Source organism: Phoca vitulina, unplaced genomic scaffold (assembly GCF_004348235.1).
Source record: "Phoca vitulina isolate PV1807 unplaced genomic scaffold, GSC_HSeal_1.0 scaffold32, whole genome shotgun sequence".
NCBI lineage: Eukaryota > Metazoa > Chordata > Mammalia > Carnivora > Phocidae > Phoca > Phoca vitulina.
This window is the reverse complement of record NW_022589735.1, coordinates 14,268,904-14,293,905: the sequence shown is the minus strand read 5'-3', so window position 1 is coordinate 14,293,905 and position 25,002 is coordinate 14,268,904. Positions and strand designations below refer to the sequence as shown.

Here is a 25,002-nt window from a genome sequence, read left to right as displayed (position 1 = left end):
TGAGGGGATGTATTGTATGGAAAGCACGTATCTTTAAAAGTACTAAAGTCTTGCTTAGGGTAGTGAGATGCTCACACTGCAGGAGGCCCTAGGGAAGTGAGTTCTCATCCTCCCATCTCCAGCTCTTGCTAGCAGGGTCACTGGTGGCATGGAAAGGCAGGTAGGATGGTTCATGCCATGTAAAAAACCGCTTTCCTTTCTCTGTCCATTCACACCTGCCACCCCATCTGTTTAAATCTGGAGGGGATACTAAAGGGTCAGAAAAAACACATGCGAGGACCCATGCTTAAAATGGAATTCATTCTTCAAGGCCAAGCCAGCAGCAGAACACAGACCTTTTGCCAATAGATTTTCATACCTCCTCTGCTAAAAAAATACAGGGAGAGGGCCACGAAACATCAATTTGGTCATAACCATTTGGGAACTTCCAGACATAAAAAGAGAAGCCAGTGGATTATTGGACAAACTTGTGACACTCTGATCAGACTCCCTGCAGGGACATTTCACACCAGGAAATGGGAGCTAGGGAATTCGTCATTCAGGGCAACTCAAGGAAGGAATTTAATATGACTTTTAAATACCCAGCTTACTGAGGTGTCATTTAGCTGTAATACACTTCATCCATTTTAAGTATACAGTTGGATGACACTTCTCAAACCCACACACACACACACACACACATCTCTATCACCACCATAATCAAGACTCAAGATATTTCTCTTACCCCCAAAACGTACCCTCAAACCCAGTGCAGTCAATGTCTCCCCCATTCCCACACCTAGACAACAAGTGCCCTGCTTCCTGTCACTCCACAAGAGTTTGCATTTTCTAGAATTACACATAAATGTCATCATTCAGTATTCACTCTTTTGAGCTTGGCTTCTTTCACTCAGGATAATGCACTCGGGTTTCATCCATGTTCCTGTGTGCATCGGTATCTCCTTCCTTGTTATCCCTGAGTAGTATCCCACTGTATGCGTGTACCACAATTTCTTTTACCCATTTACCAGTCGTTTCCAACTTGGAGCTATCGTGCATAAAGTTGCTGTGAACATTCATGTGTGGGGAACATACTTTTCCATTTCTCTTGATTAAATACCAATGAATGGAAATGACGGTTGATACGCTACGTACATGTTTCATGTTTAAAACACTGCCAGGGGCGCCTGGGTGGCTCAGTCGGTTAAGCGTCTGCCTTCGGCTCAGGTCATGATCTTAGGATCCCAGGATCAAGCCCTGCATTGGACTCCCTGCTCAACAGAGCCTGCTTCTCCTTCTCCTCCCTGCTTATGCTCTCTCTCTCGCTATCTCTGTCTCTCTCTCCTATAAATAAATAAAATCTTTTTAAAAAAATAAAAAATAAAACACTGCCAAAAGCATTTCCAAAGTGCTTCTGCAATCTTACCTTTCACTGGCAGAGGATGATGATTTCATATCCAAAGTAAATTTTTGAACATTTTTTGAGACCTACAGTATGGGTTCTGTCAGTATTCAGCCGAGAAAGTCACTGTGGGTAAGAACAATGCCACTCTCAGAAATTCTAGAAGTTATAAGATACATGAGCCTCATTTCTTGGGTTTTGAAGACGGCCCATCTATCCCAACATGATAGCACGGCTGCATCTGCTGTGGTCAGCACAATGACAGTAAAAACCGGGTCAGAGATGAATCTCATTGCACGGTCAAGGTCCCTCCACTCAAGAACTTCCAGGAAGGGAAATTGTATAAAGAATGGACTATCACTGGGGCGCCTGGGTGGCTCAGTCGGTTAAGCATGTGCCTTCAACTCAGGTCATGATTTTGGGGTCCTGGGATCAAGCCCCGAGTCAGGCTCCCTGCTCAGTGGGGAGCCTGCTTTTCCCTCTCCCTCTGTCTGCTGCTTCCCCTGCTTGTGCTCTCTCTCTCTGTCAAATAAATAAATAAAATCTTGAAAAAAAAAAAGTGAACGATGGAAATGCAAGCCTGGTCATGAAGAAGGAAAGGCTCCAGGGTGAGACATATGTGAACTTGTGCTGTAGTCTTGGCCAAGTCCCTGAACCCCTCTCAGCCTTGGCTTCCCCACACATCCAACAGCAAGAGCAAGATCTGCTCTAGAAACTGGTTGTGAAGATGAGCAAAAATGTACCTAAACCAACCAGCAAATTGTGAGGACATAGCAAGAGCTCACCAACTGTGGCGAGGATCGCTCACAGCGGTTTTCCAAACGTGAAATGATGCCGTTGTACCATATCTGCAAGGAAGGATATTTTTGTGAATAAATGAGAGTTTGGCTCTGCACATGTGAGCAACGACTATTAGTAGGGAAGTTTGCCAGAGATGCCCAAACCCTCCAGTGGCCTCCAGTTACATTTAGATTAAGATTCAAGTCTTGAACTTGGCCTCTCAGGTCTCTCTGATGCAGCCCCTGGCCACCTCTTTTGCTGACATCCATTTGCTTTCTGTGCTCCAGCCACAGTGGCCTCTTTCATTCCTAAAGCACCCCAAGCCACATGACCTCACAGCTTTTGCATTTTTTATATCCTCTTCCAGAGCCCAACTCCAGCCCCAGCTAGCTATATGGTACTCTCTGCTCAGATGCGTCCATCAAAGTTGACCTCTACCGACCCCTACCTAAAAAAGCACACTTACCCATCCCCTTGTGTTGCCTTACCCAACTTTATTTTTTCTTCACACCATTTCTCACCATTTAACCTTAAATTCTATGTCAATTAATTAACACAGGAATGTAGGTTTCTTTTTTTTAAGATTTTATTTATTTGAGGGGGGACCACGAGTTGGGGGGAGCGGCAGAGGGAGAGGGAGAAGCAGGCTCCCCACTGAGCAGGGAGCCCGATGCGGGGCTCGATCCCAGGACGCCGAGATCATGACCTGAGCCGAAGGCAGATGCTTAACCAACTGAGCCACCCAGGTGCCCCAGGAATGTATATTTCATGAAAGCAGCAAATTTATTTGCTCATGACTCCCCAGAACAATGCCTGGCATATAATAAGACTGATATACACTTGTGCTGATCTATTTTGGAATATTTTTGTGTAAATAGCATGGCAAGCTGTATGTAGGAATAAGTTCACCCCCAAGAGCATCAATCCCCAAGGGCTGCCTGATAATCATAAGGAATGTTAGAAATGCATTGGGATTTGGTGGAAATGGTGATGTTTAAGACATGGGATTGGCTGGGAGGGACTTGAGGACCCACGGCTCTTAAATAAACACGGGATGATTCAACCACCCTCATGGCGGCTAGACGAGAGGTCAACTCTGCCTCTTCCGACACTTCTCCATGGAGGAGACATAGCCTTGCTGGACAAGAGCCTGCAAACGCCCCCAGAAGAAGGTTCCCGTCCACTTCACCGTGACGTGTGCCTCCTTCATGCAAGGTGTTGATCTGGGGGTCTAAAGGCACAGAGAGAGAGAGAGAGAGAGAGAGGGAGAGAATGAACTCTTGAGGACTATACACTGAGCCTACTAGCTAATAAATGTCTGTATGATTGGTGGACCCTGCTCAGAAACACACTGTCACTGCAATGTACCACCTGGTAGCGAGTCAGCAGGATGGATATGTACAAGCCTTGCTGGCCTCCAGCCTTGAAGGCTGCAGCTATTCCTTAGGAGAAACTGACAGTCACTAGTGCTTACCCACATCAACCAAATCAAAGGAAGTCCAGCTCCGACAGTAACAGCACTCAATAGAGATAAAGGCGGGGGGAAATGAATGACTATTCTTTCTTCAATCTTCCAGGGTAAATTACAGTGAAGATTTGACACTATAGTCTTTAACTATGTTGTGTACGGCCTTTTTTTTTTTTCTTCTTTTTTTTAAGGGAAAGCACAGTGACCTCATTTTCCTTCTGTGTCTTCACTGTTGCTCTGTTCTTTCTTCTGAGAAATAAAACTTGGTCACATTTGTCTGGCAGTTCTCCTAATCAGTCCGCAGCTGGAATGAGGCCCCAGCTTTGCTTGTGTTGTGAACCTAGTGTCAGTTCTCTCCTTAACAGTCTCGTCATGCCTTGAGGGGGAAAAATGCATTTCAATGCTTTATGGCAGAAGGCAGTAACTTTCTGCTCTAACCCATCACAAAAACCACAGTAAGGGACTTCCGCAAGTTTTGCCAAATTTACCTGTCACTGATCCAGAGACAGTGGAGGGAATTTCCTGAAACAAATCTGTCAATGGTGGAGATTGTAGGGAACAGACTCTCTGATCCTGATTTTATTTTTCACAGACCCAGTGAGAAATTGGGCTTTACTCACAATACCCCCTGACTTTAATAGAATCGACATTTTTCGGAGGAGTCTTTTCCTTGCAGTAACACTTACTCATTGTCAAAGGGCTGTGTGAGCCCCAACAAGCCCCATCAGCAGCTTCACAGCTGGGGACACACATCGGTCACAAGTCGTACCCACTGCTCAGGGGCCTCTGTGAACCACAAATCAAGTGGAGGAGACTGGCTTCCTTGGCAACCACAGACCAGTTTCCAAATGTCTTAAGCATTTAAGGACTGTCACCGGCCTGGTAATATGATAGACACCTACAGAAAACTCTTGTTATCAACATCCTAGCTTTGTACGGAGTGGAATCACCACCCATGAACCCATTCCTGATGAACAAGGTCCATGACCTGCCTTTATATCCTATCAGGTTAACAAAACCATATCCCCAGATTTCCATGAAAACGAAGGTCATTTCTAGGAAAAAAATCTCCTAAGACAAAAGCCAGGGGTTCCCTCCAGAGTTTGTTGGTAGCAGATGATCCTCACTAAATGCATCTTTTCAGGTGACCACTATTCTGATCCCGATCCTACCCATCATTAAATAAGGAGGGCTGATGGCCACGATCCACATTTACCCAACAAGGATTATAATGACAGGGCAACAAAATATCTTACATACAAACAATCTGCACTGTGTGTTGAACTGCTTCTTAATTTTTTTAAAGATTTTATTATTTATTTGTAAGAGAGAGAGAGCACAAGCAGAGAGAGCAGAAGGAGAAGCAGACTCCCTGCTGAGCAAGGAGCCCGATGTGGGACTCGATCCCAGGACCCTGGGATCATGACCTGAGCTGATGGCAGATGCTTAACAACTGAGCCACCCAGGCGTCCCTGAAGTGCTTCTTAGAACCGGGTATAATATCTACACAACCTTCATTAACAGAATTACTACCAATACACTCAGCCAAAAAGGTGTGTTTTGTGGCCAAGCATCTAACTCATGCTTGAATATGAATAACATATAAAGAGAGACTAAAAACTTCTATGGGCTTCAGAAATTTTAAAAAATAATCTCCAAATAGAGATAGCTAGTCAATACCCAATGCCCACATCTCAACCACACAAATTATTTACATTTCTTTTAAAATAAATTATTTCTAAAACCTTTTAAATTAGCATCTAAAATCATTTTCGTCATTTTTCCCCCATGTGCTGCAACTTCTCATGACCAAGGATTAGAACATTTGTTTACCATTATCTCTGTACAACCTGGGGAAGGAGTTCTTGAAAACCATAAGTAAAGCTCTACATTTGAACTAGATGTAAAATACTGACACCGAATTCTATTTCTCTTGAAGAATTTTTTAAAGTCCCTCTATCTTGTTATTTTAAGATGCATACAACAATGATCTGTCTACAGACCTTTTAATTATCAGAGATAGCCCCAATTCAGAATGGGCACATTTTATTGGAGACCCTTTGCTGAACACCAGTCTCTTGAAGCCTTAACAAATGTCCAAGCAATTCTTTTTTACCCCCTTCTCACTAGTAACTATTCCACAAAACAATTTCTGATCAATAACTAGGCTCCGTGAACTAGGTTGGACACTCAGTGCAACATTTTTTAGCACTTATGATAGGTTTGGCACTACTATAAGCATCTTAAATGTACTGACTTATTTAATTCCCTTTAACAACTCTGTACATGGTACTCTTCCTTCACTATCTCCATTTACTGACTAGGGACTTGAGGCATAGAGAGGTTAAGGGACTTGCCGCCAAAGTCCCGTTACACGGATGACAAGGAGCCAAGGGTTGAATTTAAGTACTCTAGCACCCAAACCTGACTTTTTCAAACTGATTTTCTTCAACTGAGTTGCATATGAAGGTCTACCAATGAAATAAATATTCTAAGTATTTTATTTAAAAATGACTTTGGGATATCCATCAACAGTAGAATGAGTAAATAAATATATCCATGCCATAGAATACTACGCTGCAACAAAAAAGGAAAACTATTGGTACACACAGCAACATGGATAAGTCTCATAGACATAATGTTGAGTAAAAGAAGTCAGACCCAAAGAGGACATACTTTATGATTTTATAGATATCATACTTTTCAACCTCAGCACTATTGGCTTTTTGAGACAGATACTTTTTTTTGTTTTAAGGTTTATTTATTTGTCAGAGTGAGAGAGAGTGCACGCGCACGAGCAGGGAGAACGGCAGAGGGAGAAGCAGGCTCCCCACTGAGCAGGGAGCCCCACGTGGGACTCGATCTCAGGACCCCGGGATCATAACCCAAGCCGAAGGCAGACACTTAACCGATTGGGCCACCCAGACATCCCGAGCCTGGTACTTCTGTGATGTGGGGCGTTGCCCTGTGCATTGTGGGATGTTTAATAGCATGCCGTGTCTCCACCTCCCAGATGTCAGCAGCAGCTCCACCACATCCTCCCATCTCCCACCCCTTGCCCATTACGAGAACCAAAAATGTTTCCACATATTGCCAAATGCCCTCTGGGGGGACAAAATCACCTTCAGGTAAGAGGCATTCATTTCCAACTAGATCAAAACCAGGTGAAACTAGTCTGTGGCGTCAAAGGTTAGAAGAGTGTTTACCCTGAGAGAAACCCCACAGACTTGAGTGGGGGTGCGAGGAAGCCTGCTGGAAATATTCCAGATGCTGATCCAAGGGATGATGGTTAAATGGAAAATTCATCAAACTATACACCTGAGATATGTGAGTCTTATTGCATGTAAGTCATACAACACTTAAAACAACAACAACAACAAAAAAGTTGTTGGCTTGGGTATGGGAGGGAGAAAGGTACTTCAGGAACTGAGAGGAAGAAACCATTCTCGTGGGACAGGAAGACTCTATGAAGGCTGCCAGGAGGGCATGGTCCTGAGCAGTAAGGAAGTGAAGAGCAGAACTGACAGAAACAGGGAGGGCATTCCTGTCACAGGAACCAGCAAAAGCGAAAGGCAGAAAGGCAGGATCCTTTTTCACTAAGAACATTTTACCAGGTGCTGTGCTCCTGTGAGTGCGACCAAGGGAAATTCAACATGCATGCTGGCATAATACGCTTCCAGGTGGTAGTACTTAGGTCAGGGCTGGGCTCACAGGGGGATGTAAGAATCACCATTTGGTGATGGTGAAAATTAAACCTTTGAAATAAAATAGAATCAAAAAGCTATGGGGCCTTTTAGCTCATTAGCTAAGTCTTGGAGAACCCCCCCACTGTCATCCATTCTTGCTATCTGTCCAGCCTTGCTCTACCCAAGGTGGATGATGCTTCTGCTACACGTTTCACAGAGCTAGTCAAAACAGGAATAAAATTCTCCTGGGGAGTTCCCCACTGTTTTTTTCAGCTGCGATTTTCTTGCAGGCTACTAATTACTGTTAGCTGCATTATTCACCATCATCCTTAATTGAGCATGAACAATGGCTCAACACTGTAAAGAAAAGGTTAGAAGAGAGTCATTTTACCGAAACCAGAGAACTGGGAGCTAAGCTGAAGACAGAGAAGAATGAGAAATAGACATTCTACCAAGGACAAGGTAGCCACTATTAGAGCTCTCTGGAATGTGGATCTTCTCCACGCAAGTGAGAAAAAGCTCATTATGTGCCATGCAGTCCTGAGTGCAGAAGGGCTATGAGGCTCACCCCTGGCCAGACACCACCAATCCCAAAGGAGACAGTCCTTGACATTATGTGTATGGGAAGAGGTGGGGTTGGGGGGTGATCTAGAATGTGGAGGACAAAGCAGCACTACTTTATATCCTGCTGCGTGGTCTTTTATATTTTACAGAGAGATCTAAAGCCAGTGAAAAACTTGGAGGGCAAGATAATCACTTTTCAGACTTTGAGATCTTAAATGATCCCATGCTTCCTTCTCTTGAACAGCTATGTGTTCGTAAAGTGTTACAACTGAGGTTTCTTTGAATCATCGCCATGTCTCCCTTTCTTGAGTCCTCTGTATCAGGATAATTTTAGCTGCAATTAATAGAATGCCAAGGGAAGAGTGTTTAAGGCACTAAAAACACTGGTCATCTCCCTTATCAGGAAGTCTGCAGACAGGTGGTTCTGAGGTTGGCAAGTGTCCACACTGTCCCAAGAGGATGTCAACCACTCTCGTGTTTCTGCTAGGGCATCCTCAGAAGTTGGCAATGCTTTCTTCGTAGGTTCAAGTTGGCTGTCCCAGCTCCAAGAATCAAACCCCCAATAAGCAATATCCAAAGCTGGAAGGAGGACAAATAAAAAGCTTTTTCCTGCACCACCCACTATTTTATGAGTGTAGAAAATTTTTCCCAGAAGCCTTCTTACATCACTGACTAGAACTGCCCTAGTTCAGTCACTGGGCAAAGAAGAATGAGATTTGCATGACTGCCTTAAATTAATCATAATCCATTCAGGAGCTGGATGGGATTTGTTATAGCATCATAAAATCAGAGATCTTTCACCAAGGAAGAAGGGTAAATGGCTGATGGGTGAGCAATCTGTCTTGTCCAGATCCTGACTTTGTATTTATTTTCCTTGAATAGCTTCCTTTCCACCTACAGTGATATGTTCACTATATAAATCTTGGTACCAATTTTAGATTATTAATTCAACTAGTCACAAATTTCAGACCTCACAATAGAATATATGTTAAATCTCTGAAATATTCAAGGCTGTCTCAGGACCATTTGTACACTTAGTCATTCATTCAACAAATGCCATGTTCTAAACATCAAGCACTTCTTTGGCTGCTGAGGCTACAGCAATGAACAAAAAAGCCAAGGATTTCTTCTTTCCTGGAATGAACCTTAGATTGGGAGAAGATGGGCATTATGCATAATTAAAGTCAAATATATTGCATGTCCAATTGTGACACGTGCCATGGTCTTCTCCATGGAAAGGAGAGGAAAGAAAAGAAAGGAAAGAAAAGGGAGTGCAGTAGTGGGAAGTGCAATTTAAATTGGGTGATTGGAGAAGACGTTTTGAGTAAAGATGGGAATAGCCATGTGGGTATCTGGAAGAGGCATGGTCAAGGCAAACAGTGCAAAGGCCCTGAGGTGCTAGTGAGCCTGGCATGCTTGGATGACTGCAAATGAGGAACAGCCATGGAAGAAGAATGAGAGTAATGAAGGATGAAGTCAGAGAGGTAATGTGGTCAGTTCATGTGGGGCCTTAAAGGCCGATGTGATGATTTTGTCTTCTCCTTTGAGTGACATAGGAAATAACTGGAGGATTTGGGTACAGGAGCAACCTGATCTTCCTTTTAAAAGAATCACTCTGCTTGCCTAAAGGGGAATAAATTGAAGGTGGGTACAAGAGGAAACAGAGATAGGTGAGGAGGCCAGTGAGACTAATACAGCGAAGTTAGTAGTTTAGGCGAGGCTGTTGGGCAAGGTCGGGCTTGACTGGTGGATTAGGTGTGATGTGAGAAGAAGAGAAGATTTAAAGATGAATCAGGCTTTGGAGACTGAGCAAAGGAAAGGATGGAGTTCTTAGTCACTGAAATGGAAAGATAGCAAGCAACGGGCATGGGGGAAATCGGGCATTCAGTTTGGCATGTATTAAGCTTAAGATGCTCGTTAGATCTCCAAATGGAGAAGTTGAGTATGTAGTTGGATGTATGAGTCTACAGTTCAGGGGGGAAGCCAGTGTAATTCATATACACACACGGTATTTCAATTTACAAAGTTCAGTGAGTCAATGAGATCATTAGCACATGAAGCCATGGGGAGAGTAAGTGGTCCCAGGACTAAGTCTCGACACTCCAATCTTGAGATGCAACCAGAAAAGGGATTGAAAAAGGATCAGTCAGCGAGGTCTGCAGATTCTAGACAAGGGTGGTACCCTTGAACTATTTCAAGAGGAATGAGTGGTAACCGCAAAAAATGCTACAGAGACATCAAACTATGAGCTGGGACTCTAAAAAGTTTGGCTTAAACAAGAGAGAAAAGTGGGTCACCTGGCTGGATTAGTCAGTAGAGCATGTGACTCCTGATCTCGGGATCCGGGTTGTGAGTTTGAGCCCATACTGGGTGTAGAGATTACTTTAAAAAAAGAAAATCAGGGGTGCCTGGGTGGCTTAGGCGGTTAAGCATCTGCCTTGGGCTCAGGTCGTGATCCCAGGGTCCTGGGATCGAGCCCCACATCGGGTTCCCTGCTCAGTGGAGAGCCTGCTTCTCGCTCTCCCACTACTGCTCCCCCTGCTTGTGTTCTCTCGCTCTCAAATAAATAAAATCGTTAAAAATAAAAAAGAAAATCACAAAAACATGTAAAAAATAGATAAATAAATAAAACCTAGCAAGGAGAGAGAAATGTGAAGTGGTTGCCAGTTGTTGCAAAGGTCAAACACCCATAGATGTTGTTTAGATTTTATTGACTATGATGTGAACCACTCAGGATTTCCTCTAATTACCTTTTCTCTTGGTCATTCTAGTATTTTTACAGACATTTAAATTGCTTTCAACAATATTTTCATGCTTAACTCAAATAAAATCTGATTTAGAAAATCAAATCCATTGGGTATTTGAGGCCAAATCATTGACATTACAAATGGACTCTTGGTTTTACAAAATGATGTACCACAAATGAGAAGCACACTGATTTAATTTACAAAAATTTTACTTATCTGTTGCCTTTCAAAACCCATCTGCTGCATAAATTGAGGCACAGAGGCCTTCCTAACAGATGACTTCGAAGTTGTAATGGGAACCTCTGCGATAACAAATTCATCACGTCCAGAGCATGCCCTCGCAAGAGTTCATTTTGTTATTGGTTCTACTTTTCTAAGCTCAGTGATGCTCTCAAAAGTAAATGGGTGCCATTTTGCCTGAATCAAGACCTTTAAGTTTCCAAAAAAGAAAGAGAATGTCAAATGCCTGCTTTAAGTTAATCATCAGTACCTATCGATTTGTGCATTGTAATATTTATCATTCCTTTTTCCCTGAAACATTCAACTTACTTCAAGTAACTATATACATCACTTAAAATTAAACTAATATCATTATGTCATGATCAAAACATACATATGTGTGTGTGTGTATATATATATACACACACATGTATATATATATATATGAGGCATGTCATGCTCTGGGAATTATGAGAAATAAGCTTTTTTACGTTATCCTCTTTTTCAAGTCTGGTCTCTGTGATGTAGCTATTTTTCTTCCACAGCTGATATAACATTTATGTGGGGGGAGATTTCTAATTTTACTTTGCTGGTGTATAAATGTGTCATTTCATACAACTAGCTGTTTTTCTTTGTTGTAACTTCTTTCTTTCTGTTTTAGCCTGAGGCTCTCCTCTTTATTTGATCAGTAGAGTTTATATCATATTCTAGGCAGCACTTCTTCCCAAGAGAAAAACAGGGTTTCAAATTGCTACTCATGATTCCTAAGGCAAACTGAAAGGGCGCTGCCTGAATTAATGTTTTCTTTACTGTTTTCAGTGCTTATTGGTTTTATTTCCATTACCTGATGGCTACATTTATTTTCCACCTTTTAATATCGTTCTCTCCCTATGACTGCCAATTATTTCTTTTGTCTTGATTATTTATCGTGAGTAGTTGGATGGAAAAATAATCCATGTGATAACTTGGTGGCAAAATTTGAATTAAATTCCCAATAAATAACAAAGGTTCTTGGGGTGGGCCGACTTCAATTTTCTTTTGGTTGGCTTCTGAGATGGATACTCCATTTAAGGAAAGAGAGTTGGCATCTATGTTTTCTACCATTATTCACAGCTTACGTGGATTACATTTACCATTAAAATACAGGGCCTATTTTTAAGAATATTTCTGCATGGGGCTGCCTGACAAAACAATGTATTAGCTACACTTAAATATTCCCTGTGCACATTCATCCCCAAATTTAAAAGAAAGAAAATATGCACCACCACAGAACATAGTAGAAATATTCAATTACTTCTGATACGACATTAGTTTCTCTTACACCAAAAGCAAAAGAGGTACTCTACAATACACTCCCATGATGATAATCTCTCCAAGAGAAAGAATTTTAAAAATAAAATATTAAGTTCTTATCAAATGTGAATGGAAGCTGAAAGAGAAGCAATATGGACATCCTTAGAGTCAAGAGTAGAGCCAAGGACAGGGGTCAGGATCCAGGACCCTCTTCCCAAGAAACAAGCAAAGCTCCTGCAGCCCCAGTCCTGGGGAGACGGTGAATCCAGGTGGAATCATTTCCAAAATGGGGATAAAGTTCAAGGTCCATTTTCATGCCAGCCTTTGGTCAACTAAATTTTTAGTAGCAATAGTTTTTTTAAAAAATGTTTTCAAGTCATCTCATGATTTTACTTGTTTGTCACTAATCTACTATTGGAAAGAAAGATCCTCAAAGTTCCCCGTTATACTTGAGTAATTGTTACTAGAATATTAACTAAACCACTGCAGTTCAAACAAGGCCTATTTGTCATAGCCATAAATTGCCAACAAAGTATAAAGATATCTTGTGTTGAAATGCTAAGCTCCATACTATCTTCTCACGATAACCCATTTTCACAGCATGGATTTGAATGTAACTTGTCTCAGGACCAAATACCATAACCCATCCACAGGTTAGAAGGTCAGATGGATACCTATTTCAAGAGAATCCATTTAACCCTATGGCTCACGTCAATTTAAGGCTAAATTTGGATGATGGATGAATGGGTCTTAACCTTTTCTCCTTAATACACCGTAATTCATAACTACTCTGAGGATGTGAGTACATTTATTCTTCTTCCGTTACCTTAAAATGAAGTACATTGGTAGGGAAGTGCCATTGTGTTTCACCAATTATAAATTAAAATAATAAAATTAATGTCAAATGTCATTTCAGCATATGCTTTATTACTATGGTAACCCATGGGTAACTGACTTGGTAAAAGTGCAAATTACATATTCAGCTATTTAAAGACGTCAATGAAAGTCATTTAATCAAGCTTCTCATTGCTTGTGCTGTGTAATCAAGACGACCCGATTAAAGTCAAAGTCAGAAAGTCATAAGCTCCCCTCTGTTGTCTGGCATGTCTCCTTTCAAGTTCAGCCTGGCTCACGGCTATAGGTTATATTTTGTAAGCATATTAATAGAAATCTGTTTCTTTGAGGAGACGGTACAGAATTAATTTTACTCACAAAAATGCAAAACAGAGAAGGTTGATTTCTTCATTTAGACTTCAAATGCCAACATCGGAAGAACCAGAACAAATCTGCATCCCACGAAGAGAGACTAGGAGAGCCTTTTGACCGTATATCCCAGCCCTTGACACAAACCTGTATTCCAGACTACTCCGTGGTCAGTTGGAGTCAGGTTAGAATCGGACTCCTGGGCTTTATTCCCTTCCAGGCTGCGGACAGAGCACAGGGCGGCCTCCACCTTCCCCCACCCCCAGCCCGTCACCCAGTCTTCCATCACGATGCAGAGGCAACTTCCCAACGTCAACTTCAGGGGCTCCTGGGGGCCCGTCCAATGATACACCCTTTCATGACCCAATACCAGTCTATATACAACCAGGTACATGGGATGCTCTCCCCACTGAATTCCAGATGGATCCACACTTCTCCAGACTGTCTTCAACAGCCACTTAAACCAAACCAGACTATGCTTTCAGATGACATGAAGCAAGTGAAGTGAATTAACCTACCTGTCTTTTGAGAGTGAGCTGTGGTAACATAGGGGCACCGAGATAGAGAATTCTGTGTTTGGAAACACAGAAACACAAGCCCGAGAATTAGTTTGCCTGTGAGATTTACATGAGTAATGCTTATTAATGTGATCTTAATAAGAAACAAATTGACATAAAGCCTCGTTCTTATCCCCAAGCAGCTTCACCAGCAGATGGAGAGAGCTCTTCAGTCACTCCTGAAATACCTGGAAAAGCCACAGGCCGTGTTGCCCTGGCAACATTCTAGAAGAACAAATCTTGACCCAGATGAGAGGGGAAGACAGGTAATGTGGAATTTACAAAGCAGAATGAAGCCTCTCCAGGAAAAGACAGTGTAACTGTGTGCAACTGTTAGACCCCTCGTTCTTCACTCTGGGCATTACTTATAGCAATTCTCAATCCCAGGCTGGGTTGCTGTACTCTTTTCATGGGGCTGAGCTTCCTCCACCAGCCCTCCAGGGGCACAGAGATCCAAGCCAGTTCAGCAAGATTTCCAGTATGGGGGGAGCAGAGCTCCTAGCTCCCCAGGCTCCATGCATGAAGCGCAAGGGGGCCGGCATTAGTGATGATGAAACACGAGGAGGGGTGAGAGGCCTGGGGAAGCGGGGGGGGGGGGGGGGGGGGACATAAGAGCTGTAGTCGGGATGAATACACCTCCTTCCGCAGTGTGCAAATGGGCCCAGAGGGGGTGGCCAGGCATGGCCTGAAAATGCCACCTAGGAACTACAACACCTCAGAGACCACCAACACAATGATGATCAGGGTTTGTGGGCAAGAATCCAGACACCCCTCTTCCAAACGCCATAAGGTCATGTGCCCCCTCCAGATAGCTTCCAGGAGAAAAGTGAGAAAGGCACGGAACTCTGCCAGCCAGAATTGCACCGAGTCAAAATTACCTAACCCTAGATTATTCAGAGAAAATCTATCTTCAATTTTCTCTAACTGATCTCATCTCTCTCTTGAGACCTTAGACACGGCCTGCAAGAACAGAACCTCAATTTTAGTTGAGTCAGATAAAAGTAGTCTTCTTTGATGCTGACATTTACAAATTCTCTTTGGATAACTCCATTGTGAATCTGGGTTTATGTAATTTTGTGATCTTGCTCTGCATGTGTCTGTGTACATGCAAGTAGCTCTCTAACACACACACACACACACACACACAGACACACTCATAATAACATAAAGGAAGAGAAAGGGAGATCTGACTACAAGGATACCAAAATTTAAAATGATTCTTTATGGAAAATAGGTTTCTGGAAATGCTGTTCCTTTTTTCTTTCTGCTGATTCATATTTTCTAAATTTAGTATAATAAACCTACTTTTTAATACTATATAATTCATCTAAAAAGAATTATTTAAAAACATAAATTAGTGAGAATGCACTGTTTCTCAGGGGGTGTCTCTCTTTATATTCTACATAGTCATCCAATCTTTTGCCTGATGCATTCTGTAAAGCACCAAAGATAGAAGGTCAACTCCTCTGGTTTGCCTGGATCCCTGACCTGCAACTGACCACAACTGACCAAATGAAAATAAAGGTTCCAAACCAATACTGGTTTAGCTTATCCAAGTGTGACAATGACAGATATCTCCATTTATCATGCCGAAGATTATTGTCCCTCAAATTATCAAACTCTGTCTAGGTACAGTCTCCTACTGGGCACTACATGGCCATGCATCTTCTAGAAATTCTCTTTACTCCAAGAAATACCTGGGGAAAGATAATTGCATTCTGACCATTCTCAAAAGACTCCCCCAGACACAACTGGCCCAAATGCTAATCATCGTAAATATGCACACTCAGTACCATGTTAGAGCTCAAGGGTACAAGCGATCAAGATCATTTTGCACTGTTTCCACCATTGTGCACAGTCTAGGGCTTCACCAAGCTCTCACCCTTTTCCAGATGCAGCCTTAAAATCTGACCAACCAAGAGACTGAAAGTGCCATATTTCTGACATCCACAACTACACATTTATGACATAATCATGACTGCCATTGGCTGTGTCAAGATTTCACCCCAACAGAATGGGTGAGGCAGAACATGGAGAAAAAAATCACATTTTTTTATATGATGGTCTTACTTTCATTTTTTCCATCAATAGGCCACAGCCCGAAAGACTGCAGAAAATATATATTTAAGATGAAATTCGAGCCAAGCACTATCAATCCCTGAACATATAAACACTCTGAGAGATAACATGCAACACCTCATTCCACATAATTAAAGCTTATTGGAGCCTGCCTTGATTCTAGCAGTGGAGAATCCAATGCTCTTATCTGACAGGTTAATGAGGATGTGAAATGAATAGTATTCCTAATGAGGGTCTTTAGAAATTAATCATATCATATTATTATTAACAACTGCAAAAGCTAAACTTCCAGAGATTAGATTACATAGGATAATTTTAAAATGTGAGCAAGCCAATATTAAAGTGACAGAAGGCTATTTCCAAGTGGGAATAATAAGACATAAAGCATAGAATAAAATATAAGAACGGGTAATGCAATTAAGATGTTCCTTTGTCTCAATGTCTCTGTGTATTTGAAAATGTAATATTTCATTTAATAATAGTTTGTGTTGTTGTTTTTATCTTCTGCCTTACAGACTAAAAGAAAGAAGAAAAAAAAACAGAAGCAGGGAGAATGTTTTGATGGCATGAAAAATGAAGTACAAAATGGAATGATCCTATTTACTCAGTAAATAGGCTTCCCTCTAACACAAGGCATCACATACATTTCCCAGTTCTTCAACTGACTCCTTTTTCTTGGGTTCTCAAGACTGAGAATGCCAGCTGAAAACAAGGGTTGGTAGGTTTTCAAAGACAAAACACCTACACAGTCACCACCCCTGTCCGAGTGCGTGATCAAGGACCAGCCGCCAAGCACTTACCATCAAACCCCTACAGAGTTTTGAAATACCCTCTTCCTGGGGAGCCTGGGTGATGCAGCTGGTTAAGCATCCAACTCTTGATTTTGGCTCAGGTCATGATCTCAGGGTTGTGAGATCAAGCCGTGCATCAGGCTCCACACTCTGCGCTGAGTCTGCTTGAGATTCTCTTTCTCTCCCTTTGCCCCTCCCACTCATGCTTGCATGCTCTCTCCCCCCGCCCCTCTCTCTCTCTCTAAAATCAATAAATCTTTTAAAAAAAGGAAAAAATAAGTTCTTCCTTCCTAGTATGGAACAAGGAGGCAGATTTTACTTAATACGCATTATCATTCATTTGGGATCAGTGAATGAGCACCTAGTGTATAGCAGAACTCCTAGCGATGGGAACGATATGAACCAAGACAAAAAATGAGTTTCAAAGAAGTGGAAGAAGGCAAAGAGCAGTTAAAGACAGTATTTACATGGTGGCCACATTTCACCATCATCCTAAGATCACTGTGAAGCTATTTAAGGACTGGGAGTAGGGGTAATGTGTAACACAACCAAGTATGCATTTTGAAAACTATCCCTGCCTGCAACATGAATAGGATGAGCAGTCCGGGAAGGACCAATGTAGGTACAGAACATTTAAGAGGCTCTAGCAGCAGTTCAAGAACAAGGGCCTGGTACTCGGTATCTAGAACTAGAAGAGAAAAGACTGGAAAAAACGAATGAAATTCAAGAGATCTTGAAAAGGTAAACAAACAGGGCATGGTGATGAGTTGAAGATGATACAAGAATGAGATCTTTCATATCCACTCTGTAAAAGAATTTCCTGAATAGCCTTGTGAGGTTACAATTAATGTCTTTGATCCCAAAGGTCCATTGACAGATGAATGGATAAAGAAGATGTGGTATATACATACACTGTATACGATGGAATATTGCTCAGCCATCAAAAAAGGATGAGATCTTACCATTTACATCAATGTGGATGGAACTGGAGGGTATTCTGCTGAGCAAAATAAGTCAATCAGAGAAGGACAATTATCATATGGTTTCACTCCTATGTAGAATATAAGAAATAGTGCAGAGGATCATAGGGCAAGGGAGGGAAAACTGAATGGGAAGAAATCAGAAGGGAGAAAAACCATAAGAGACTCTTAGCTCCAGAAAACAAACTGAGGGTTGCCGGAGGGGAGGTGGATGGGGGAATGGGGTAATTGGGTGATGGGCATTAAGGAGGGCATGTGATATGATAAGCACTGGGTGTTATATGCAACTGATGAATTACTAAACTCTACATCTGGAACTAATGATGTACTCTCTGTTGGCTAATTGAATTTAAATTAAAAAAAAAAAGATTATTGTCTTTGTAAGTGTAAAAGCAAAGACTCACAAAGGCAGGAAGTCAGTAGAGGACAAAAGTCAGATTTCTGACCCAGGTCTGTCTGAGTTGGAAGCCCATCTATCTTTCCAGAGAACACGCTTCATGTGAAGCAGAACATGACCTTCACCACTGTCACCCACATATATGGGAACATTCTCTTGCTATGTCGGTCCTTCTTACTTCTCTGATCCTAGTTTCACTCACAGAACTAACCCTTATTACTATACTTTCTACTCCATCAGGAAACATAAACCCTGTGATATCCAGGTTCCCATACCACTACTTTAAAAAAAAAAAAAAAAAAACAAGATCCCTCCATTGGCTTTGTAAAGGATGACCAGGATTCTTTTTCCCATTGTCCTTTATACACGTACCTTATTCTTCTTCCTCCCGCATTAGCTAGACTAATTTTTTTGTAGTATACATCACTGGTTTGCTTTTTATACACAAGTGAAAATAAATGTCTCCCTCACTCCCTTGCTTTAGTCTTTTACGTTTTCTCCCCTCTTCTACTAATAACTGTCTCAGCAATCTCTTTCAGTTCTTTGGCATATTTCAAACCATATACAAAATCAGGACAGCCAGTTAATTATATAGCTTTTCCCACATACTCCACTTCTCTTCCTTATATTATTACCTGTTCCTAAGTTCCCAAGATTTACTGATCTCATTCCTTGATCAGTAATGTCACCTGTAATATTTGTGTGTCTCTTTTAAATGTATGACCCAGTCAAATTTCTTCAGGGATTGAAATGATTTTTTTTGAAGCAATGGAGCACATTTCCAAGTATAGAGTGAACTTTGGCATCTATTCTCAGCTCACCAAATACAGCCACATGACAGCCACAATACAGAAAGATGGATGACCATCCATCTTTCTGGGCCACGCTGACACATTAAACATGTTGGGTGAGTGAGGGTTGGCATCAAAGGGACTTCAGGGCTGGAATAAACCATGGTCCGGCCTCTGAGAGTCTGTCCACTTTGTCCATCAGCATGTCTTTCTGACCTAACCACATTTTTCAGGTTTTTAAAAATGCAAATTCAAAGCTTCTAGGACAATTTTTCCCATCCTCCCTTTGCATATCTGCTCCACAAGTTCTTAACTCACAAAACAAACCACCTGGTGTCATCATATCCCCCATATCTCCAGGAGACAATTGGTAGGCACCCACTGAAGGTGACAGGGATAAAACTCCTTCCTTGGAAGTCCTTTTGCATTTACGTTCTAGATTAGGGTTTCTCAAACTTCCGTGTGTATTTCAATCACCTGGGGATCTTGTTAAAACACAACCTGATTCAGGAAGTCTAAGGTGAAGGCCAAGAGCTAGCACTTCTAACAAGTTCTCGGGGGATGATGATATCGCTAGTCTAGGGACCACATTTTGAGTGGCAAAGTATCCCATGCACAGAGTGTGTTCTGACTCTCGCACAGCAAAGTAACAATAACATGTTTGAGAGCACATATGGCAACACTGCGTAGTAGTAACCACTTACCACCACCATTCAACCAGTGCATGACTTTGCCCAAGGTATTCAATCTCTCCTCCCCAATTTTTCTCATCTATAATCTCAAAATAAAAATATGACCTACTTAGGGCACCTGGGCGGCTCAGTCAGTTAAGCATCTGCCTTTGGCTCAGGTCATGACCTCAGGGTCTGGGATCGAGCCCCGTGCCGGGCTCCCTGCTTAGCAGGGAGTCTGCTTCTCCCTCTCCGTCTCCCTCTGTGTGTTCTCTCTTTCTCTCTCAAATAAGTAAATAAAATTTTTTTTTAAAATGACCTACCTGATAAATTAGGATTAAATGTACAAATACATAAAGAGGGCATATCTTAGTGCTGGGCACATAATAAATCCCCAGTAAATACCAGTTGCTACCATCATCATCACTGTCTCCATTTATTAAGGTCAGAATTTGTGTTTTCTATCTCACTGAATCCTCAGAACATGCCATATAATATGTCTTCATAGTGATGGTAGGGTGTAGAGAGGTTGATGTCAACTTTGTTGGGTGATTTTTGAATTTCTTTTAATGTGAACAGTATTTTTCTATAAAGTTCTTCAATAGGTAATATCCTGTCTATGAGAATCCACTCCCCCTATTTTGACCACCTAAAAAAGTGTGAAATATTGGGATGAGTGCATATTATTATATGTAAAAAATAGAAACAATGAATTTCTTTATATTGTTCAAAAAAATACATGTATAATTTAACTTCACCTCTGTTAACAGTACTGGGTGTTAAGTAAACAGAGTAAGGATGAACTAGAGTCAGAAACAGCCCCCAGAGGAAATCTATTTGTAATACTAAGTAATGAATAGCTGTGGAAACAAAGAGCCCAGATTCACAGAGAAGATGAGTGGGGTGGTCCCAGGACAGGAGAGAGGATCTTCATCCTGGTCAGAGTGTCCATCAGATGAAAGAAAGAGTCCAGTCCTCAGGTCATCATTTCATTCTTGACAGCCATAACCAACTGAACAGATTCAAGTCCCCCGCACCTTCACCGACCACTTCAGCCCCCATGGAACCAGCCACTCATCAGTTTATAAGCCTTGTTTCATTCATCTACTACTACACAACAAACCATCCCCAAACGCAGTGGCTTTAAGCAACAGTTCATTATTATGTCATACATTTCTTGAGTTGACTGGACTCCACCAAGCAATTTCCCACTTGGGTCCCCTCATGCAGATGCAGTCAGGTGGCAGATGGGGCTGGAGTCATCTAAAGTCTATAATGGCGCTGGCCACCTCATCTCTCACATGCCTGGTGCCTCAGGTGGCTGGAATAACTAGAGGGCGCTCAGATACCTCTCTCTTCCCACAGCTTCTCCATATGGCTAGGTTGGACTTCCTCATAAGGTGTGGGTGGTCCCAAGGTAGTCTGACTTCTTACGTGGCTGCTCGCTCCCCCTGAAGCAACCATTCCAAGAGACCCAGGCATAACCTACAAGCCTTCCTAATGTACTTCCAAAGTCAGGCAGTGGCACTCCCACCTCCTTCTATTAGCAAGCCCAGATTCAAAGGATGGGGGACTACCCGAGGGCTCAATTCTAGGAGGTTATGCTTCATCAGGGAGGGAGCCATCTTGGGAGAGGAGCCACCACAAGTCCAAAAGCTTCTGAGGTAAGTCCCAGCCACATGTGTAAGGAGGAAGGACCAGGACATACCACCTTTTGCCAACATGGACTCCTGCCAAGCTCAGATGGGCAAACAACCAACAACAAACACATTTTGTGAATGCTTCTGCAGGTATTCAGCCTTCAAAATCTTTGGGCAAAACTGTCTATTAAGAAGGAAGAAAGTTACAACTTTTTGTTAAGATTTGGAAACTTATAACCAAAATGAAAGACATTCTAAGGCCAGAGAGGGTATAAAACAATAATGACAGGTAAGAAGTTAAAATAAGCAATCACCTCAGGTGCTCCCCTCACCTGGTCTTAACTGAATAGTCTGGACACAGGAATGTTCATTCACTCCTAAATGTTTTTCCTTAAAGAAATGCTTAGATAGCCAAAATTGTGCAGAAGTATGTTATCTGTTCCCTGAATAATGAAATAAGACCAAAATACAAGCCTGATGATTACTGATGTTCTTCTTTAAAAAAAAAAAAAAAAAAAAACCTGTATTAAACTATTTGTAAAAGAAGTCTCATAGGAAAGGGAAAAAACAAGGCTGCTCCTGCTTTATCTTCAAGACTCTCCCCACCCACCCCCTGCACCACCACCCCCCGCCGCCATTTCCCAGAGAAACAAACCAAGAGCCACAGATTTTCAAGAGTACACCCAAGGGCTCCCAGTTACAACCTGGACTGGATTTGGGCTCTGAGTCACATTGCCAAGCCAGATGTTTTCTTTTTCAGCTATGATTTTGCATCCCTTATCTTTCCCTCCCATTCATAAGTAGGATAATTAAAATTGACTAAGCGTCCACTGGATATAAAGTGCTCTTTCCAAAAATCGCTTATCTTCTTTTTGCCATAAAACAAAAACTAGAAATACAGAGTCATCTCCACTGTTATTTATTTGTAAACCCTAAGCAGGTGTCAAAGGTAGTTAGGAAGGTCACAAATGTGCTTGGTATAGACTGCTCAGATGGTTCTTCTGTCTCTTGCACACAGGGCCCTAGTGTATCATTTCTGCATACAGTGACAAAATATTTCCGAGAATGGTTTAGAACTCATAAAGTGTGCATCTATTACTTCACATTACCTCTTTCTGTCCAGTAGCACTTATCCTTCAAGAAATTACCCTTTTTGGATTTAGTGGAACTGTACTGGCCTTCTGCTCAGGCATAGGCAGATGACCCAGGCAAATCAAAGAGAGAGCATTCTATCCCCTAGCCTTCGAGATGCTACCTTCAGAATCTAGCTGCAAGAGTGCGGTTTCTTTTCCAGAATCAACAGGGAGTATGGGGGGATGAAGCTCTCTCTCTTTAGGGCAGTGGAAGCTGGGAGCTTGCAGGGACTTCTCTGACACATGTACAAGAATTCTGCCAAAGAAAGAAGCCAACACAGAGGAAAGAGCAGAGCTGATGAACAGGGATGGCACGACGTAGAGTTCGGTGACATCATCTGAACCTTTAGATCTAGCCATGTCTAAGCCACTATACCCCTAGACTAATTTCATAAACCAATAAATACCCTTCCCACCCCCATTTATAGTGATTTTAGGATGTGTTTCTATCATTTGCAGCTATAAAGTCTGGATGAATAGACAATTGCTCTAGGTCAAATCAAATCAAGGCATTTGACTTATGATCACAGTACCATCAGCAAAGACCTAGAAGAATCCATCATTTGGGCAGTACCAATGGGATGAGTCTGCCAAAAGCTTACAGTCAGCTGAGCTGGTGGAGCACTGGGGCTACCATGTGAGTAAAGTGGCTCGGGCGTTGAGGACTCTCTTTGTTCTTCCTCTTCATTAACTTGATCAGTCAGAGTTGCAGGGTCCTGGGTCCCAGGACCCGCCCCGTATGGCTTCAACAAATATATTTTAATAAAGGGATTACTCACAGAAGGGCGAGCAGGATTAACAAGGGATAGGGTACCCAGAGACTAGTTAATAATTGGGAAGGCTTTACCACCCCTGCGTTACCAATGCCCAGAGAGCTAGAGTCCTGGAGGGGCCACCCGCAGGAGCTGTGACCATGGAGGGAGAGAGGGAGCAAGGCAGAACCAGCCCAATGCCTCTCTCCTTCTGCGCTCAGATCTGCCAGTGTGTCTCATTGGCCAAACTCAACTGAAAGCCAGCTAGCTCCAGAGGCCAACGCTGCAGACAGAAAACAGCCAGCTCCCTTGGGCAGAGAGCAGCACAGAGAAAGAACCTGAAGTAGGACAAAAGAGAATAACCAGGAAACAAAACCACCCTTATTTGGATGATCTTATATAACACATAAGAAATCATTAGGAAAAGAGGTGAAAGTACTTTGTGACCCTCTGTGCTTCCCCGTATGACCATGTTCACCTTCCAGAATTTCTTTCCCACCTTTGTTCACGCAACTCTGTAGCATCTCTTTTGGGATGATTTTAAAATTTAAAGTATCTCATTCTCTCTCTTACCATTAGCACACAAACCTTTTTGCTCTGGGTTTTCTCGCTTGTTCCCTAGATAGCCTTATAGGCTAAAAACACAGAAGAAGAAAAGGACCAGGGTCCCTCTGAAGGCAGGGTGAGAATGACAAAGGACTCAAAGTGTTTGATGTTCCTCACACTCTCTGAAGAACAAATGCACCCAAGTGTATGGTCTTTAACAAGATAAACGCACACGCTAGGATGTTGTGCTTTGTTTTCGTGACTTCTCAACATAAATCTTCAGGCAGACATTTCTCCTTAATGCATACAGTATACAGGAAATTGTTTTTTGGCTATAAAAATGTATTAACAGCTCCAAAGGAGCAATTACACCATGTATTGTAAATGCACATTAAGACTAATACACCACACTTATCGAATCCTCAGTGAAATTCAGGGCTGTGGTATCTCGAGTCCAAAGGTGACTCAGATTAGTTCAAGAAATAAGACCCCAGGGGGAGAGGGCTTTCCTCTGTTGAGTCAATTACAATGATACAGGTATAAAGCAAGAACCTGATCCCGTTTTGTTGCTTTTTAAAGCCTCGGCATCTAGAATGAGGCTGTATGCACAAAGGAGTGTTTATGCCAAATATATTCCCATGGTGAATTTCAGCAGCCCTCTGACACCGGGAGCCTCTCGCATTCAGAAATCACTGTGTCTCATGCAGACAGCCAGTCAATTACTGAGGCTCTATGCCCGGTTTTAGAGTAGACTTTATTTATTACCCTTGTTATGGCCGGGATATGGAGGACCCTAACCATAATGTGTGAAATCAGATTCTTCTACTGTTGCATTACAAATCTCATTGGATACAGTGAATTTGCTTTATTCAGGTCCATTCTGGATTAACGGGAAGGGAAATATGGATTTTTTTTTCATCCATATAAACAATGAGGACTTGTTAGAGACTTGTTTCTGATGTTTATGGATTTCTCTTTAGTGCATACAGCCTATGGAAAATTGTTTTTAAGCAATAAACAATAATTGTATTTGGGGACACAGAGGTGCTCATGCCATATTGCATTCAGCCTGCTGATAAATTTCTCTGCCTCTTTTTTTTTTTCTTATGCAGACATAAAACTACACAGACAAACAATAAATTTCCCTCCCTCCATGGCAACCTTTTCCTCTTCCACTTTATTTTCCACTGCATTTCTCGATTGATATTACCTTTTTAAATTGCTAAATATAAATATTCCACAATGAATGTCTGTAATTAGGATGTCTGCTCCCCTTCAAGGACTTGTTAGAAAGAGAAAGGGCTTTCATCTAAAGCAAACGCAC

The 25,002-nt window shown here is 42.0% G+C and overlaps 1 long non-coding RNA gene across 1 annotated transcript in view; it reads right to left on the bottom strand.

Annotated features, from left to right (window-relative positions):
* The window catches only part of LOC116645174, a 108,166-nt gene that overhangs the window by 644 nt on the left and 82,520 nt on the right, over positions 1–25,002 (bottom strand). The window lies entirely within an intron of this gene.